Source organism: Equus quagga, chromosome 1 (assembly GCF_021613505.1).
Source record: "Equus quagga isolate Etosha38 chromosome 1, UCLA_HA_Equagga_1.0, whole genome shotgun sequence".
Classification (NCBI taxonomy): domain Eukaryota; kingdom Metazoa; phylum Chordata; class Mammalia; order Perissodactyla; family Equidae; genus Equus; species Equus quagga.
In genome coordinates, this window is record NC_060267.1 from 176,940,821 (window position 1) to 176,960,009 (window position 19,189).

The following is a 19,189-nucleotide window of genomic DNA, read 5'->3' on the forward strand; positions in this document are numbered from 1 at the left end:
ATTAATCAGTTCACAGTTTGCTATATAAAAATAAACACATAAATAAGTGAATTAAAGAGTATTTATTGAGTGCTTGCTTTGTACATGTTTAAACTCCATATGAAGTAGTAATAATTACTACCTCCATTTTACAGATGAGGAAACTGAGGCACCAAGAGGATAAATAACTTACCTAGGGTTACAGAGCTATTAGTGGTAAAACTGAGTTTAAAACCAGGTTTTCTAGCTCTGGAATTTATGTTCTTAACCATTATGCTGTTGTTATGAGATGATCGATGAGATCTGGCAACAAAGTCAGGCTCAAAAGTTAAAACTAACAGATTATATGTTCTGTAAAAAAGAGTGGTACATACCAGCTAATACTCTATTAGAATATTTGCCATTCTTTACTTATTGTGTGTGACTTCAAATATGACTATCCCAAAATTCATTCTCTTTTTACCTCTTATTTCCCTCTCACATCCTGAATCAGTCAGGGTCCGAGTAGGAAAAAATAATTCTGTATGTTTAAAACATGGAGTATTTACAAATGAGTTATTTAAACAGGACATGGAAGAGTTGAGATGCTAGCAGACTGAGGAGACAGCCCTGACACTAGGAGCAGTAGGAGCCTGCAGCAACCCCTAGGCTAGCGGGGAAAAGAGAAAGAAGTGTGAGCAGAGCTGGTGGCCCTGCACTTGCAGTGGGAGCTGGAACCATGGAGGCCTGTCTGGTGGAGGCTGGATCTACGGAGGAGACTAAGCTGCTGTGAAAGAACCCTCCAGCCAGAGAAGGAGGGTATAAACACTCTGGCTTTCTCTCCCTCTCTAGGAGCCTGCGAAAGGCAGCCTGCAGGCGTCAGCCTGCCCCTGAGTTAGAGCTCAGAGCAGGATAAGTAAAACGATAGTCTAAGTACAGCAGTCTCAAGACAGGCACATTGCCCTTCTGTTTTCTTAGTTTTTGTTTTCTTTGGTAACCCATTTCCACTATGTTGGCTTTATCAGAGAATGAGTTATGATGACAGTTGTATACTGTTTAATGACACTGCATTGTTCTTTCTTTTACTGACGAGTTAAGTTAGACTTGGCTGCTGTGAATCTGAAGAATCTGTCCTCTCTCTACAATCCTTTTGTCCCAGAGATGAGTATGATTCCTGGCGCATTTATTCAATATTCATTTATTCAATAAAACTTTTAAATTGATGCCAAAGGGGCCCCTTAAGTGTGGATAGTCCACATGTAATGACTGTGGTGGACAACCCCACTTTAGGGTACAGACGTGGATTCAATTTATTTTCCCAGTAACTCACTAACTATGTCCAGTTGATAGAATCCTTTTCTCTTCTGAGTATCTGGCTCCATTATGATCTCTGCCTGATTCCAAAATTCTTCAGTAACTTTCCATTGTTAAATGGCCTCACTGCAGGTTATAAAATTTAGCCTATTCATTTTTTCTGAACTCTCTATCTTGAAAATGTTCAAACCCACAGAAAGTATAAGGAATATAAAGTATAATGAAGAAGTGTAAAGAATACAGTGACCACCATGTAACTTTTAGTTATCTCTATTAATTATATATGCATTCTAAGTATATATAAATATACATAATTCCCTTTTTATATGTATATGTGTGTATATATATATTTTTTTGGCTGACTATTTAAATGTAAATTGTAGGCATTATGGCATTGTCTTCTGAAAAACATAAAAGGCATTTCTTGAGAATAAGACTAGCACATGCCATTATCACTTTAGGAAAATGAATAATAATTACATTTTTTGGAAATGTTATGGAAATTGGGAAAATTTTTATGGAAATATAGAAAGTTAAAAATAATTCTACAGTATGTCTGATATCCAGCCTATATTCATATTCTCTCAATTGGCCAAACAATTCTTTTGGATATGTAGTCAGATACTGTGCCCAAAAGTTACTGGAATTAATTTTTTCTGCATGGTTCGGTTATGATTTTGATAAAATTTAGATGCACTTATTCCTGTTTATCATAAATTTTAGGATTTTCTTTATTCTTTTGATTTAATTCTATCTATTGAACATTTAAAACATTTACTTGGTTCAAATATCAAAATAATATCAGAAGATATTCCCAGAGAAACCTCACTCCAGTCCCTATTCCTTCCATCTCAGCATTAACTCTCTATCTGTAATCATTTCTTTGGTTTATCTTGCATATATTTGTATATGTGTGTGTATAATTTCCCCCTTTTATTTTTACGCCAAAGGTAGAACAACTATGTGTCTTCTTTGGCATCTTGCTTTTTCTGACTTGAAAATATAATGATTTTTTTTTATAGAGATATCACTCATTCTTTAAAAGAAAACCCAAAAATGTATTTTCTTGTAGTTCTGGAGGCTAGAGGCCTGAAATCAAGGAATCAGCAGGGCCTTGCTCCCTCTGAAGGAACTAGAGGAGGATCTTCTTAGCTTCTGCTAGTTGCCAGCAATGCTTGCATTCTTTGCCTTGTAGCGGCATCACTGCCATCCCTTCCACTCTCCTTGTGTGACTTTCTTCCTGATGTGCTTCTGCATCTCTGCCTCCTTATAGGAAACCCGTCATGTTGGATTTGGGGCCCACCCTAATCCTTTGTGGCCTCATCTTAAATTAGCTAATCATACCTGCAAAGATCCTATTCCTGAATGAGCTCTCACTCTGAGGCTCCAGGTGAATGTAACTTTTTGGGTGACGGTTCAACCCACAACAGTCTACTGTGGCCAACCAAAACTCGTGTCCTTGCAATGTGCAGAATACACTCACTTCATCCCAGACCCCAAAGTCTAATTCATTCTAGCATCGACTCTGTGTCTAAAATCTCATCTATACATAATCAGCTCAAAAAAGGTCCAAATCTCATAGTTTTAATCATTTATATCAGGTATGGGTGAGTCTCTGGGTATGGTCCATTGCAGTGAACTGAGTGTTTGTGTCCAAAAGTCACATGTTGAAATCCTAACCCTCAATGTGATGGGATTAGGAGGTGGAGACTTTAGGAGGTAATTAGATCATGAGATGGAACCCTCGTGAATGAGAGTAGTGCCCTCATAATAGGGACTCCCGAGAGCACCCTCATTCCTTCTGCCGTGTGAGGATAAAACAGGGGATTGCTAGTCCGAAACCTGGAAGGGGGCCTTCATCAGACGCCAGATCTGCTGGTGTCTTGACCCTGGACTCCTCAGCCTCCAGAGCTGTGAGAAATAACAGTTTGCTGTTTAAGCCACCAGTCTATGATATTCTATTATAGCAGGCCAAACTGACTAAGACATCCATAATCGGGCAGAATTCCTCTCCATCTCTGGACCTGTGAAACTAGAAAACAAGTTATCTGCTTCCAAACTACCAAAGAGAGGCTAACGATGGATCTTCCTGTTCTGAAAGGGAGACAGTGGAAGGAATAAAGGGATTGCTGATCCAAAGCAAGTTCATAACCCAGCAGGGCAAACTCCATTAGGATTCCGGGTCTGAGAATAATCCTATGTGGCCTTATGCTCTGTCCTCTGGGTCCACAGTGTCGGACTCTCTCTGGCCTCTGCATGCCTGACTCTGCCCTTGTCTCCTCCTTCTTATTGGCTGAGCAGTATTTCATTGTGCAGATAAACTACGGTTTATTTAACCAATCTCCTATGGATGGATATTTGGGTTGCTTCCAATATTTTCTATTACAAATAATGCCAGAGTGAATAACCTGGTATATAAATTATTTAATATTTGTGGAGGTGTATCTTTGGGATAGTTTCCTATAAATATGGGCTGAATTTGGGGGCAAATGCATAGACAGACATTTTAGATATTGCCAAATTTTCTTCTATAGAAAATGCTATCATTCTGCCATCCCGCCAGCAATCTGTGAGAGCGCCCCTTTTCCTCCAGCCTCGCTAATGAGTCTATTGTTCAGCTTTTATATGTTTTCAAATTTTATTATAATTTTGTGAATATCTTTTCATACATTTAAGGGCCCATTTTTTCAATTTTTATGTTTTTTTCTTAAGAGCTCTTTATATGTTAGAGATTAGCCTTTCCAGTGATATTAATGCTATTCAGTTTAACATTTCCATCTTAACTTCAATCCCAGTGCTTCTCCATGCCTTGCCACTGCAAGGGGTTAGATCAGAGGTTCCAGAGGCTTGTGGCCTGATGGGTGTCATTTCTACTCCCTCGCACCCACTACCTCTGGAGGCAGGATGGGAAGCAGTGAGAGGAAGACAGATGCTGCTCCCTCTGTAGCTACTCCTGACAAGAGGGCTGCCCTCTCCACTTTGGTTGTTACATATTCTCAATCTCACAGTGACTGACAGCTCTTTGGTTCTGTGTGATCAGTATCCAAATGCCAGTTCTTTTTGGGGCACACTGTAGTTTCTTCCAGAGACCCCATGAAGGCCTTTCCTTGGATGACCTCTGGAGTAGGCTATCAGGGTCTGACTCATGCCTTTTCCAGCTCCCTTCCTTCTCCATCCTTTGGCTGTCCACCTCTATAGGCTATTGCTCATGGGATCTTCTTGCCCAGTGGTCAGTCCTCTTGGGCTAGTTACTGGCAGCGTGGTTTAGGTCCAGTCATTTTTCACCTGATTCATGAGACATTCATTCATTCTTACCAAATGGCATGGTTGGGATGCAGGCTGATGTCTCCCCCTTCCCTAGCCGCTGAGCACTTCTTCTCTCTGCCATAGCATCTCCCTCCTGCTCCTGCCCACAAACACCAGCAATTTGAGAGATTCTGGTAGTTTAGATGCTGTGTAACTTTTAAACCAGAAAAAAATGCTATTTTCTGAATTTTTGGGGGGAAGGAAGTTGGTTTAGGCTCCAATTTTGTAGGAATGAGCTGTGGGATCCCAAGTCCAAAGTCATCTCTCCTCCTCCATGTCAGTCACTGGGAAGGCTTGCGGAGAAAGAGTTTGTACTCCTTAAAGTTTACCACTCTCTTGCTCTCCAAGTGACCAAATGGATGGGGTGTAGTGGCTGTAACAGTGCCTTGTGTAAGTCCTGGCCAGAGGTGGCTGACCACAATAGCGGCAGGGTCTTTGAACTTAGAATATGTGGTCAAGAGGGTGTTTATTTTTTTCTCAGCAGTGGACTTTAGTGGTTAATTCTAGGAAATCAAGAAAAATCTTACTTGACCTTTCACATGATTGTGTTACACAGGCATTTACAAACCAGCAAAGAGACTCTTAAATTGGTGATACAAGATCTTACCACTTTTAAACATTTAGGGATTTAGGCAACTGCATAATGTACTAAGTTTTCATGTAATAATCTGCTAAATTTTTTGGATATGAAGACTTGGTGGAAATCAGTTAACCAGTTAGTTGCTGAGTTGTTCAAGTTCTTTATTTGTGATCTACAAACTATAATAAAAACAGTTAAAGTGGGATATAGGCAAAACACTATATCTCTCCTTTTTGTCTTTCTTCATTAGTGTCCTACTGTTTATAACTACTAATTATCAGTATATCTTCCTAATTAATGTTCTTGGTAAACCCATAATTTGATGTTACTAACTACATTCTATTCAACCTTATGTGTATAGACATTGCTTTTGTATTATATTTGAAGATTCTCCTGCCAGAGGAAAATAGAGTGGAATTATATTCCAATATTCCATTTCTTTTAAGCATTGTTATTCCAGAAAAAAGAGAAGAAAATAGCTGCTAAATGATCATGTCAAAAATGGCTCCATATTGATGGAGAAGTTAAAAATCAGCAATAACATTTTTCTGCGATTCTGTTTCAGTGAATGAAACATTGACTTCACAACAGCCAGGACAGAGAAGAGGCCACACATGCCTTCAACTGTTTTTTCTAATTCACACATAATAGCTCATTCATATTTGGGTTTGAGCAGGCCAGCCACTCCTCAGCCAGTTAAAAGCAGCCTGTGTGCCAGCGTGCCCGAGAGCTGAGGCCACCTCCTGTGCCCCTGTGGCTAAGGCTTATTGCACTAACGCCGGGGCCGCATGTAAATAGGTCGCCAGGAAATGTTGGTTGCTTGGTTCTCTCTGAATCTGTCTCTGTCTTCAATGCCAGGCCACCCAAGTGCTTCCTTAGAGAGCTTGGCCTTTTTCTCCTTGAACTCCCACCCAGGCACTTTGAAAGACCACCCAGTACTGCCTTTGATATTGAAGCATGACAGAAAAAGAAGTTGAGTGCACGATCGATCCACACTTAGGGTCGATGCCCTCAAGACAGGCAGGTTCTTAAAGTTTGGAGAGCGGTGGGGAGGCCTGTTAGAAAACCCACCCAAGAGACTGAACAATGGCTGGCACCAAGTTCAAAGGAGTCGGAATATTTGCCCATTAAACTTTATTTTCTATTTGAGCCTTTAGGTTTATCTTGGGAAGCCTGTTGAAATTTCAAGAATTCAATTATTTGGAAGTTTAAGGGTTTAATATTTTTGTTTTGTAAAATGTTTACGTTTTTTGTGGTTAATTTCTTTAAGACATTTCAGCCAGCTTAAAGAAGTACCGTTATTTTAGGAAAATTACCTTCAAATAAATGTGAGTGTCCCGTAACATACTTATGGGGCTTTGTGGGGCTATTGCCTCTGTTCTCCTACTAGTTCTGAGCCAGTTTGCAGTATGTATGTCTTTATATATTTTCTGTCTACCTACCTACCTACCTCTCTACCTACTTGTCAAATAGAAATGTGGAAAACTACCAGGTGAATTGTTAGTAAATCTGGATTGTAGGGTGAGCTTGAATTTGAGGCCAAAGTGGACTTCCTGTTTCACTTTCCCTGTGAATTAAACTTATTCACCCAGTCACAGGTAGGGCCACTGGACAGCTATAGGTCTTCCGTGTGGGGGAAGAGTCTGTCCCGGAGGGCTTACACAAGACAGAAGAAAACCTGAAGTGGGTAGTTCCAACAACAGAGCATCAGAGAAGAAGAGACACATGGCACTTGCAAACAGGCCTCTGTAACCCAACAATCTACCCTCCCCAGTGGAAGGCAGCATCCCACAGTCTCCCTGTGGTGGAGGGCATGCCATCCACCAAAAATGTGAAGAATTGTGTACCCCTTCCTTACTGTAGAGTTTTCATGGAAAGTTTCCCAGCCAAGGCTGTATGTTCCAGCCTACCCCTTGCCTCCAGATGTGGTCACGTGACTATCTTTTTGCTAATAGAATATTAGTGGAAAGGATGTATGTCAATTCTGAACCATCTCTTTCCTTTTTCATTGGCTAATTGGTTGTAGAGATTTCCAAGACACTAACAAATGGTGGAACCACACATGGAAGGAGTCTGGGTCCTTAAATCAATGCATGAAAGACAATTGCCTTCCAGCCGGGACCGACGGCATTGATCTGTTATGTGGGTGAAATAGAAATTTTTGTAGAGCTAAGCCACTGAAAGTTGAAGGCTTGTTACAGCAGCTAGCATTGCCTTCACTTATACAGTTGCTTCTCTGGGTTAGGAGGGAGAGCAGGAAGTGCCAAAAGGGCTGAGGTTATTTCCTGATACCTCTAACGAGCTGGAAGTTCTTATTAAAGAGGCCGAAGCAGAAATTAGGGGAGAGGAAAAATCTAGCTCCCTTTAGAGTAAGTCTCCAAATGGCAAAGGGACTAAGTCACTTTAGAAGTTAAAGGTTAGCCCCTTGGAAGACAGGAAGACAAATAAGCAAGTCGCCACATAAATCATCTTGGTAGTTGTCTTCAGGGAGTAGTTGAAGGGAGTTCCAGCTGCTCTAAGAGTATCTGAAGGCTTCACAGGATAAAGCAGCATGATAAGTCAGAAAATAAGAAATCTTTCCACAGATTGATTAAGCTATTTGGGGGCTAAGCTGTTACCACTTGTTTTTGAAAACAGATATAGCATATGTTATATGGAAACCTATAAAGGGAAGGTTTTGAAGTGGGAAACATTAGAATTGGACTTTTTTCTTGATGTAGTCTACATACTGGTAATCCTTTCAGACTCTTTGCTCCTCTGATTTCATAATGAATGAAATACTTGAAATAGTATTATACTTGTCCTAGATATTATGAAAATGCAAACTTTTCAGATAAGCAGGTGAGATGACTGGTTCAGAGTAATTTGGCTCCTGAATTATATGATAGTTTTGAGACACACTAAAAAGATACGGGACAGCATTTTTCTTCAGCCCACTTTCAGTCATATTAATTTATTCATTTGTTAATTAACATAAATGGATAGCGAGTACCTTACTGTGCCAAGCCCTCTTTTAGGCATTGAAGTTATTGAAGAAAGAAGATAAAAGTCTCTACTCCAAGAGAGGTAAATTCTAGTGGGAGAAATAGAAAAAAAGAAAGATGTGTATTTCGACATATACTAGAAAATTATTAACAATATGGACACAAATAAAGCAAGACCTTCATTTTTACAAATTTATGAAATATCTTGTCTTATGTCAAAGAGGCAAGAGTTCCATATAAAATGCAAACTCTTGGAAGTTGCAGCAACTCTGGGCAGCCTGCTTTGAATGCTAGAACTTTGTGTCTTTTGTGGCTGTCTAATATAGAGAGGAAATTAGAGCTGGTACATTTTCTTTCTCTCCTTTTTTTTTTAATGGGCGCTGAATTTCTTGCTTGAAGAAGCACTTATCTAGCAATAGCAAATGATTTCTTTATCATGTAGTCTTTTGAAATGTAAATGCAGAAAATGAAGGTCTCTGTGCTAAAAAGTCCAGGGATGACTCATTTATATTCTCTGAAATTGCTTTTATACCTAAAGAGTTTCCAGTATAGTCATCTGGCACCCGTTACTGACAAAGAGGAGTGACAATTTTCAGGCTCCATCTGCTGCATACGAGTTATGTGACCTTGGGAAAGTTACTGAAACTTTCTGAGTCATTTTCTCACCTGAAAGATAGAAAGAATAATACCTAGCTCATTGGGTTATTGTGAGGATTAAATGAAATGATAGAAGTAAATTTCCTGGCTTAGCATTCCCTTGGGAAATGGGAGCTCCTACTATTATTACTTCTATTTTTATTTTCACACCTATTTCACATTCTAAAAGGTGAGTCATGCATGAAGTCTTGGATTCTTCATTTTTGGGATCACAAATTAATGTGCATGTCACTGATTCAAGGTCTAATGCTGAGTGAATAACAACAAATTTTCACCAAGTGCCAAATTGATTAACTGGTTGGCTTGAAACAGGTTTTGTGAATGTCTCACCAAAACTCCACCTGCAGAAGAAAAGAGCGCTCTTCACTAAGTCCTGCTGTACCCTGCGACTTGTCATGAAGATGGTCTCCACGCAAGATGGCCGACCTGGCGACCCTGCGGTTCGCTCGGTCTGTTTGCCATATTTATACATTGACTGGATAGGAATTGGCTGCTCTTCTAGAACCTGTAATTGGACCAACTTCCTCACAATCTGGTTATCTGTCATATAGATGCTTCCAAGAAATTTTTCTATGTCCACTCAATTTTTTAAATTACAAAAAGAAATTTTTAAACCCTACAAATATGATTGTATTGCCTGCACTTTCTCAATCTTTGTGGATATTTTGATTTAATAGTTGTATGCTCCTTTTTTTTAATATAAAAGGAAATAGATACATAAAACTATGACATTGACTTTTATAACTTTCTGTCTCTTCTTTTCTTTTTCTTTTCTGGTGTCTCCCAGAAGACTCAAGAGACCTTATGAGCTGTAGACTCATAGCAGGTGGAAGCTAGAAAGGGTTTTGAAGTCTTATGTCCTAATTTTCTTGTTTAAAAATAGGAAACCTGAGGCTCAGGGCAGAAAAGAGTGATGATTCATAAGGTGCCTGGCAAAGTGTTCATAATAGTTTTAGCAGCTGACATTTATTGAATATTCATTATTTTTCTAGGCATTTTCCCAAATATATTATAGGTATTCTTTAAACCTTCCAAAGTCCTTGTCTGTCTTGTTGACCTAGGCATCCCCAACATCTAGGAGAGTCCCTAACACAGGTGCTTAATAAATATTTGTTGAAAAAATTTAAGTGAATGAACAACCTTAAGAATGAGGAACTATTGTATCCCCATTTTGCAGATGATGACACTGAGGCCCCGTGGCCGAGTGGTGAAAGTTCCTTGCGCTCTACTTCCGTGGCCTGGAGTTTGTGAGTTTGGATCCCAGGTGTGGACCTAATCCACTCACCAGCCATGCTGTGGAGGCATCCTACATACAAAATAGATGAAGATTTGCACAGATTTTAGCTCAGGGCTACTCTTCCTTAAGCGAAAAAAGAGGAGGCTTGGCAATGGATGTTAGCTCAGGGGGAATCTTTCTCAGCAAAAAAAAAACATAATTTGCATGAGGTCATATAGGTAATGATTGACAGTATGGCATCACTTCCCATGTGAGTGACTCCAGAATCCTAGTTCTTACCACTTTGAAGGGCTGTCTCTGGCTTAGTGGCCTAGTTGGGGCTAGAACCTGTGGAAAATATGCAATATGGACATTTCCATGTGCATTCTTGAATTTAATTTCTTAGGACACTTAGGATTTAGTGATTTCTCCTGGCTTTCTTGAAGAAGGTATGATGTGAGAAATGAAATGACCTCCTTACACAAACCACAAATAGGTGGTGAAACAGTTGATTTGAAATATTGTGTTCTGCATAAAAACATTCAAGGGAAAAGTTTGACCCTTTAGGCTGTTTGGTTTGAAAAAAATGGTAAAAGCAAGGATTTGTTTTACACCTCTTTGAGACTTAGACAATTGGGAAAATAGATTTTGTGATATAAAATTCAAGTTCCTGGTATTATCAGACTCCAGATTGCCCAGCTGACTTTACAGACCTTCCAAGCTGGTCTTTTTATTGTCTTATGAGCGTGAATTGGCCATTTCTACCTGCACCTAGGTTTTACCCTTAACAGGTACGCTCTCCTGACTCTTTACCTCTCTTTCTTTTTTCGTGTTCTACAAGGGCCTGTGTAGTTACCCCTTCCTTGACAAAGCCCTCTCTGAAATGCCTTCAGCCGCAGGACTCTCTCCCTGTTTTGCACAATGATAACACTAATCATTGCACAGATTTCACGTTCAATCACAGTCTGACATGGAGGGTTTTTTACTTTCCAGGCTGGAATGCCATTCTCTACAAATGGATGGCAAAGTCTTCAAGAGTTTGAATTGCATCTTATACTTTGTATCGTCACAACGTACTGCTTATGCAGGTGATGCCTCAGTTGATATCTGTTTAAAGAAAATGCAGGAGAAATAGATAGAAAAGATTATCACACTGTTACAAGAAATATTTTTTCTACTTGGTTTTGTTTTATAAATTATAAATCTTTAGCATGACAAGCTTTGAAATGTAAGCTTGCACCTTATAAAAAGAACATACCGTCGAATTTAATACATTTTTTCCTTTTAATCTTTGCCGTGGGATGAGATATTTATGTGGGTTAGTGCTTAGAGCTTGAAACTGAGTTCTAGCTTTCATGCTCCCTCTTGACCTAACTAATTTTTTTCTGGCTCCAGATTTATGTCTCAATTTCCTACTCTGTTTTCATAAACAATAATAAATGCGTCCTTGGGGGAGATTCGTGAAATTTAATTTATGTTTTTGGAGGCCTTTGGGACATTCGTGTGAAAGCGTGTAAAATGCAGATTATCCTTGTGGACTCTCATACCTTCATTTGCATGTGTTGTTTCTAGTGCAATTTTGGAGGCTGGAAATGCTTTCATTACTACATCCAAGAAGATTCAACCCAATTTTCTTTCCTCTTGAGCAGCTTGGTCCACTGGTGTCATGCTAATCAGTTTTTCATTTTCTGGTCAATTTTTTTAATTAACCATAGCTGAAATGCTAATTATCAACATTGGTAAACTGTAGACAACTCGGAACACTGTCAGTTGCACAGGCAACGAAGTGGAAAATTTCCTACGTCCTGACCCTTTTCACAGCCCTTGTGAGCGCCAGTCTCCAGCATTCTGGTAAAATCCCAAGTTTGCTGTAAGAAGTCACAGCAGGAGCTTGCTTTGAAGAAGTCCAGAGGCTCAGCTCAACTAGTCAGGTGAAATCCTTCCCCTACCGGACTCAGGCTTGTCGGTTAATAGCTGGCATGGCTGGCAGGGCCTGCCAAGGAAAAGCTAATTCTTTGTCCTGATTATTGCCTTCCTCTGAGCAGAAACCAAATGAAGGAATGCTTGGTAATTAGCTCAAGCCAAATAGGCTCAAGACCTGTCTTCCCTTGTTACTCACAAAACCTGGTTGACAGCGAAGAAAGCTTTAGTAATTAGCACAGAAACAGGCAAGATGTTTTTGTTTACTCGAGACCTTCTTTATATGAGAGAGTAAGGTCGAATGAAGGCTTATCATGGAAAAGATAATAGTGTGAAAAATTAAGAGAATTGTGCTTTCATAGGGCAGGGGGATCATCTTTCAGAATACTGATACTATGAGCTACCTTTCCCTGAATTTCTGGGAATTCAATGATAGGGTTCTAATCCCATATTTTAGAACTGGATTTTTGTCTGACTGTTTAAAGAATGAGAAAAACCAGTGTCGTTTGAATGCTGTTCACTCTGCTATGTTTTTTTCATGCCTACAAATTTAGTTTTCAAAACTGCCCAATGAAATAGGTCGTATCCAGTGCCCATGTTACAAGTTGGAAAATGGGCAATGAATTCTTGATACTTATGTTTCATGGATTTTTTCCAACATTTTATTAAACATAAAGGGACTTTTAAAGAAGTATAAAAATAATCACAGAACTTTGAAAATAAAAATATATATATTAAGGAAACTTGGAGGAGGGAACAAATAGATAAATGACATGAGACAGAAGTTCAACTCTTTGTCAAGGCAGATGAAGATAAGCAGAGAATGGTGAGGACAAAGGAGGATTGGAAATGAAAAGGGCAAAGTTCTCTTGGACTTATCAAGTCCCAATAAAATATTTTCAGTGTGGAAGTGTCTAACATAGTAAATATTGCAAATGTAGGAAATATATTGGGGAAAAGTGTTAAATATTTCAAATATATGTACTTAAAACTGTCATATTGAAAGAGGTCAAAATGAGTATTAATAAATTTTAACATTGGCTAAATATGACGTATGTTATTCTGGTTATGATGAATAAAATCATTGAAAGATAAATCCATAGGGGGCCTTAAGTTTCATCTATGACAGTGCCCTTGTCCATTAACAAATTAACTGAGAACAGAGAGGCTTTAAGTAGTCTAAATCACACAGATGGTTATCAGCAGATTGAGACTAGAATGCAGATCTTCTGGCTTCCAGCCTAAATTTTCTGTAGTTTGATCCTGTTTTCTATGATTTTTACAGCCCATCCCTACTTGTTAAAACATCTGTAAACTTTCTTCTTCCCAAGATTAACTGTAGAACAAAATCCCAGCATAGGCTTCTTCTGCTGGTATTGAAACATGTGCATAAAACCTATTTAGTTTTAGAGTTTTCTATAGGGCAGAGAGAATAAGAAAAATAATAAAATATTGGAAAAATTACAAAAGTTTAGAAAACTTAAACAATTTGTATGGTAGTTATTCAAATATTTTAATTATACCTAAGATGGAACTGAAACAGTCTAATATCTTCTTTCTTAACTCTTTTTTCAGATTTTTCTTCCTTCATTTATTTAAATTTCCAGAGATGGAGCTTGCAAAATTTCCCTGCCATTCATTCCTCCATGCTTTTCTCTGGCCATTTCCACTTAAAGCTACTTCTTTTTCATGAGCCACAACCATTTTCTTCATCTCCACCTCAACCACAAGTCATCATTTGTTTGCTTTTGATCTTCGGATTATTGGTCTTTTTTGGCTTCTAGAATGGGCATCTTTAATTATTGCTGAAGTCTTCTAGCCTCCATCTAAAGATGCTGCAAAATTCTATTTTATCTTCTGAGCAATTTTTCAGATAAACATTGATATGTGTATGTTTTCCGTATTAATCAGGAGACACTGTAATAAGAAAACTGAGCTAAAGTTGAGTTAGAGAAGTTTTTCCGGTTCTTCCACTATCTGATCTTCTATATGCCAGTATTTCTTTTGGTATTAATATTCTCTAAGTACTTTTCAGGACTATGATTCTATGATCTTTTAAGTTGTAAGTCAGTGGTAGATAACAATGATATAATACAGAGTTAATTATGGGAGAAAAGCATTAATTAATATTTTTAATGAAATAGATTAATATAAAAATTCCTTATCCATTTTCTTTGACCAGTTTGTGGGAACGTTTGATTCAAATTAGGTCAAGTTTATGGATTTCATCTCCAGATAGACAAAATGAGCTCCACTTTGACACATGGCCCTAAATAGTACTTCAGATGCCTGGACTATGTCACAGACTGATGTCAACTACAGAATGGCCACTCCACAAAACTAACAAGATGAGTGTTAATTAGTATAAAAAATTGATTATTAGAAAACAACTCAAATTATACTAATGATAGGCCAATGGACAAATCTTTGTGTAGAAACGCAACAACATTTGATTTTATAAGATGGATACTGTGTCCTGTAGTCGGTTTTTTGAATGCGTGAAGTCTGTTGTATGTCTCCTTTGGTCCAGGCGTGTGCTAACCCCTGGCACAGGGGGTGAGTGGTAACATAAGCAGGCAAAGTGACTGTTTTTAGCACAGGGTGAGAGGAGAGCTCACTAACATTTGAAATGCATTTCAAATGCATCTCTCCTGCATTTGAAAACTTTGTTGGAAGAAGGGATGCAGTGTTTTGTATAAACCAGATGTTGACAACATGGAAAAATGAAGGAAAAGAACTGATGTAGGGTTTTCTTGAGTCCTACCGGACAGAGGTGCCTGATGAGGTGAGAAGAACTTCGCAGAAAGAGCAGCAGACTTCTGCAAGAAGCTCCGGGGCAAGTGACCACCAGGAGTGGGAATACATCCATCCAGAACAATGGAGCAGCAGGAGAGAGGAATTCAGCAGGAATCTCTTGGGGGTCGTCAAAAGTGGCTTAAAGAGAAAAAAATCAGCTTTAACCTTTTCTCGGTACAGAGCAAGAAGCCAGCTTACATCAGTACAATATTACTCAGAAGCTCCTTATTCTCTTAGCTCTCCTCTCTTCCACTGCTTAGACTCTGGTACTGTCACCACAGCCACTGGCGAGGAAGGTTGGCGAGGAGGAGCAGTCACCGCTTGCCCTGCTTCTCACTGGCTTTGACCTTAGATGAAACCTCAGTTGGCTGAGGAGAGAATATTTAATGCAAAGACAAATTCAGATAATTACCATCATAGTACTGTAATTAACAAATCAAAACTGTGTGGCTCTGCATACAATAAGAATATCTTACTTAGACAAGCAAAAAAGTTGTGGGCCTTTTGGAGTTTTCAACCAGGGACAGGGGCTTATTGCTCCTACTGAATAAATTTTAAACAGATGGTAGAAACAAATAAATTTGCTTATTGATCACAAACCACAGATTATGCTTGTTGGTCATGATTCTTACATGTATCTTCTTAATTTTGTCCAAAAGAGCTTTTAATGTTTAAATTACATTACTCGTTTATGGATTTGACTTTCTTTTTGAAGACTTCTTCAGGAAGCCTTCTAGTCTTCTGTACTAATTTCGATCATTTGCTTTCTAATCAGACTGCTCACTGCTCAGGTAATTTCTTGGGCTTTCTTTGAATTGTACCACTAGGTAAGGTCTATGTTTTCTTTCTTATCTTTGCATTTCTCCTCTGCTTTGTGAAAAAAAATTCTGTGGGGGCCAAGTCCTTTCCAAGACTTTACCAGTCTTTAAATTATTATTTACTATTCATGTTACTGATAGTTCAGCTGCGTATAGAATTTAAGACTCAAAATTAACTTCCTTTCAGGAGGCTGGCCCACTGGCCTAGTGGTTAAGTTTGTCATACTCTGCTTCAGCAGGCCAAGTTCGGTTCCTGGCCATGGACCTACACCTCTCTTTAGCAGCCATGCTGTGGTGGCATCCCACATACAAAATAGAAGGAGATTGGCACAGATGTTAGCTCAGGGTGAATCTTCCTCAAGCAAAAAGAGGATGATTGGTGACAGATGTTAGCTCAGGGCAAATCTTCCTCAACAACAAAAGGCAAAAAAAATGACTTTCTTTTAGAATTTTGAATTATTTTATTATTTTATAGCATTCAGCAATGCTGAAAAAAGGCATATGCAAATATATATAACATATATATATTTAAATATTTCCCTTTGGAAGCTCTCTGGATATTTTTCCTTACGAAAATACATGGTATGGGTCTTAAGTTTTTCATCTTGCATGGTACTCTGAGTAGAATTCTGCATGTCACTTCTATTTTCATATCCAACCATACCAAACCTCAATTGTGGCTGGGTTCTGTCAGCAAGAATATTTCCCCTGTAGAATTCTTTGGCTAAATTCTGAGCTGCAGCTTCTTCCTTTTTAATAGCTTTATCCATACAAACCCATTTACTTCTCTTCTTCAGACTATTGTCAACATCACTCAACACTAATGGCATATCTTCTGTTTACATCTATATCATAGGTTTGTTTCCATCTGTATTTCCTTCCTTTCTTTCAATTAGTTTAGAGAAGAATAAGAGGAAAAGACATGTGCCCAGTCTGCCATCTTGATCCAGAAGTCACAGAGCAGGGTTTTTTTTTAAACTTTTCTCTGAACATTTGGGCAATTTGAACCAAAGAGAATATCAGTATCACAGTATCTAGAAGCTATGCCCTGACAGCAATGTCATTTTTTTATTGCTGGATCAGAGGCTCCTTTTGTATAACAAGAGGAAATGTGGTTGAGGATTAGCATTCTTATTCCTTTATTTCCAGTAGCTTAGTGCTCTTGGGATTTATGATGAGGCTAGATGCTGAAATTTTGGCCTGGTGGGAGTTAACCAAAGTGATGATGACTGCCACTCTATGAAAAATCATTGACAAAGTGATTTAGTCCAGTTTTGAACAAAGGTAAACAAAAATAGACTAAATTTGCTCTCTATTATGAACTAATGGTATGTAATTGAATTTTACTTCTACTGAGACTTAGCAGTCAGAATGCTTTAGAATATGATACCTCAGTGGCACATTTTGGAAATTTTATGTCAGTTATTCCGCTTCCCAGAATCACAGGCAGATAATTTTTCTTTCTATATGGGAGCAAATAAAAGGGTCTTACCTCTTTGGGCAAATGATAATTTACTGTTATTAAAATTTCTAAGTAGCTTTCCCATTACAGTGGTGGTTATGATGTTACAAATACTCTGTGTAACTTACAGATGGTCAAATCACATGGGGCGAAGTCTCATCCTCTCCCTTGAACTCTACCACTTGACTCTTCCATTTTATACTGGACAAAAAAATTAACAAATCTAAAATTGTCCTTCTGATATTTCCACCCTCATAAATGCTCCTTCTGAGGTCTCCCCTATTGTGGTAAATTACAACTTCCTTCTTTCACTTACTTTGTCCCAGAATTATAGAGTCCTTTTTACCTCCTTTCTGCCTGACATCCTATATCTAATCCAGCATCAAATTCTGCTATTTCTACCTTCAGATTACACACAGAGTCCAAACACTTTTTTACCACCTCCCTCATCCCAACCTTGTCTCCTGCTTGGACTATTGCAATAGGTTTCCCACAGGTCTCCTTCCTTCTGCCCCCTTCATTCTGTCCTCAACAAGCTGCTAGAGTGACTCTGTTAAATTGTAAATCAGATCATGTCACTTCTCTGATCACAATCCTCCAGTGGTTCCCATCTCACTCAGAAGGAAAGCTGCAATTTCCACGATGACTTAGAGTGCCAGCATGATCCAGTATTCCTCATGTATTTCTCTGACTTTATCTCCTGTACCTCCATCTTTTTTATTCTGTTCCAGCCATCTGCCCTCACTCGGCATTAACAAAGCCTGGCATGCTCATGCTTGGGGGCTTTTTCACTTGCTGCTTCCCCAGCCTGTGTATTCATTCCTCAGATGTAGCTCACTTACTCCCATACTGCAGGTTCTTACACAAATATCACCTAATCAATGAGAACTTCCTTAGCCATTCAATTTAAAATTTCAACTCTCATCTAATGCTTCCTATTTATCTTCTCTTTTCCTCTTCATTTTTTTTTTTACTTATTTTACTTAGATTTCACTCATTTATCTTATTTTTTGCTTGTTTCCATCTCTATACAAAGATTTAAGCTTCATGAAGGTAGGGATTTTCTTATGTTTTCTGTATGTTTGAATCTCCAGCATCTAGAAGAATACTTGGGACACAGCAGTACTCAGTAAACATTTATAGAAGAAGGAAGGGAAAAAGGAAGAGAGCAAGGGAGGAAGGGAGGCAATAAAAAGTAAGAACTCTATAGTGGATTTCATCCTAAATTGAGTACAGAGGGAGAAAATCCCACTAAATATCCATTAAATATCAGCTTGAGTTTTCTTCTGGTAAAGAAAATCTTCTGGAGGGAAAAAATAATCACATATAATGTTCTCAACAATGCTTTCGTTTTGAGTTGAACACTAAGTATAGCACATTCTATAATTGTTGCATGGGGGTAAAATCTAGAACTCATGTCTACTTGCCTGTACAGGAATTGAATATTGACAAATTTGCAAAAGGAGTTTAGCACATGACATGCTCTTCAGCATAAGTTGCGAGAGGAACTCACGTTTTTGAGGGAAATAAAAAGGTTTTACCCAAGACTCCTTGTACCATTTTTCAGGACCATTTCTAGAGGGACATCTTTTTATTTTGGATGGGGCCATCTTTTGGTATTGACACGCACATTCCCCAAAAATGCTTGCAGAATTTTCTAGTTCCTTCTCAATGATGTTTACCCTAGCTCTCACTCGTTTTTAATTACTTCCAACACATGGTTTATTTCTGACAATGGGCTTGACTATCTTTGCTGAGGATGAGGAAATTATAGGCAGAAATCTTATTTAGACTGTCACAGTACATCGTATAACCTCAAGTAAATGGCCCGCTGGAAACTTGTGCACTTAGGACAGATGCTCTGAGAAGCTTTGCAGCCAGATTTGTTGAGTTTTCTTGTCACTTAGTAAGGAAGAACTATTGTTGGGATCCTGGACGCTATGCCTGGTTACTGCCTTGAACAAACAGCACCATCAGAAATCACATACACAATTCAGTTTTACATGACAGATTATGTTATCTGAAACCTTATGAAACTAGAAGTAATAAAAATTACTACCAGGATCAAACACACCTACATCCTAACATGAACAAACCTTTCTCATTTTTCCATCTGCTGTACGTATCAGTATAGCTTAAACGTTTTTACATATTTTTTGTTGTCTTTTCTTACGAAAA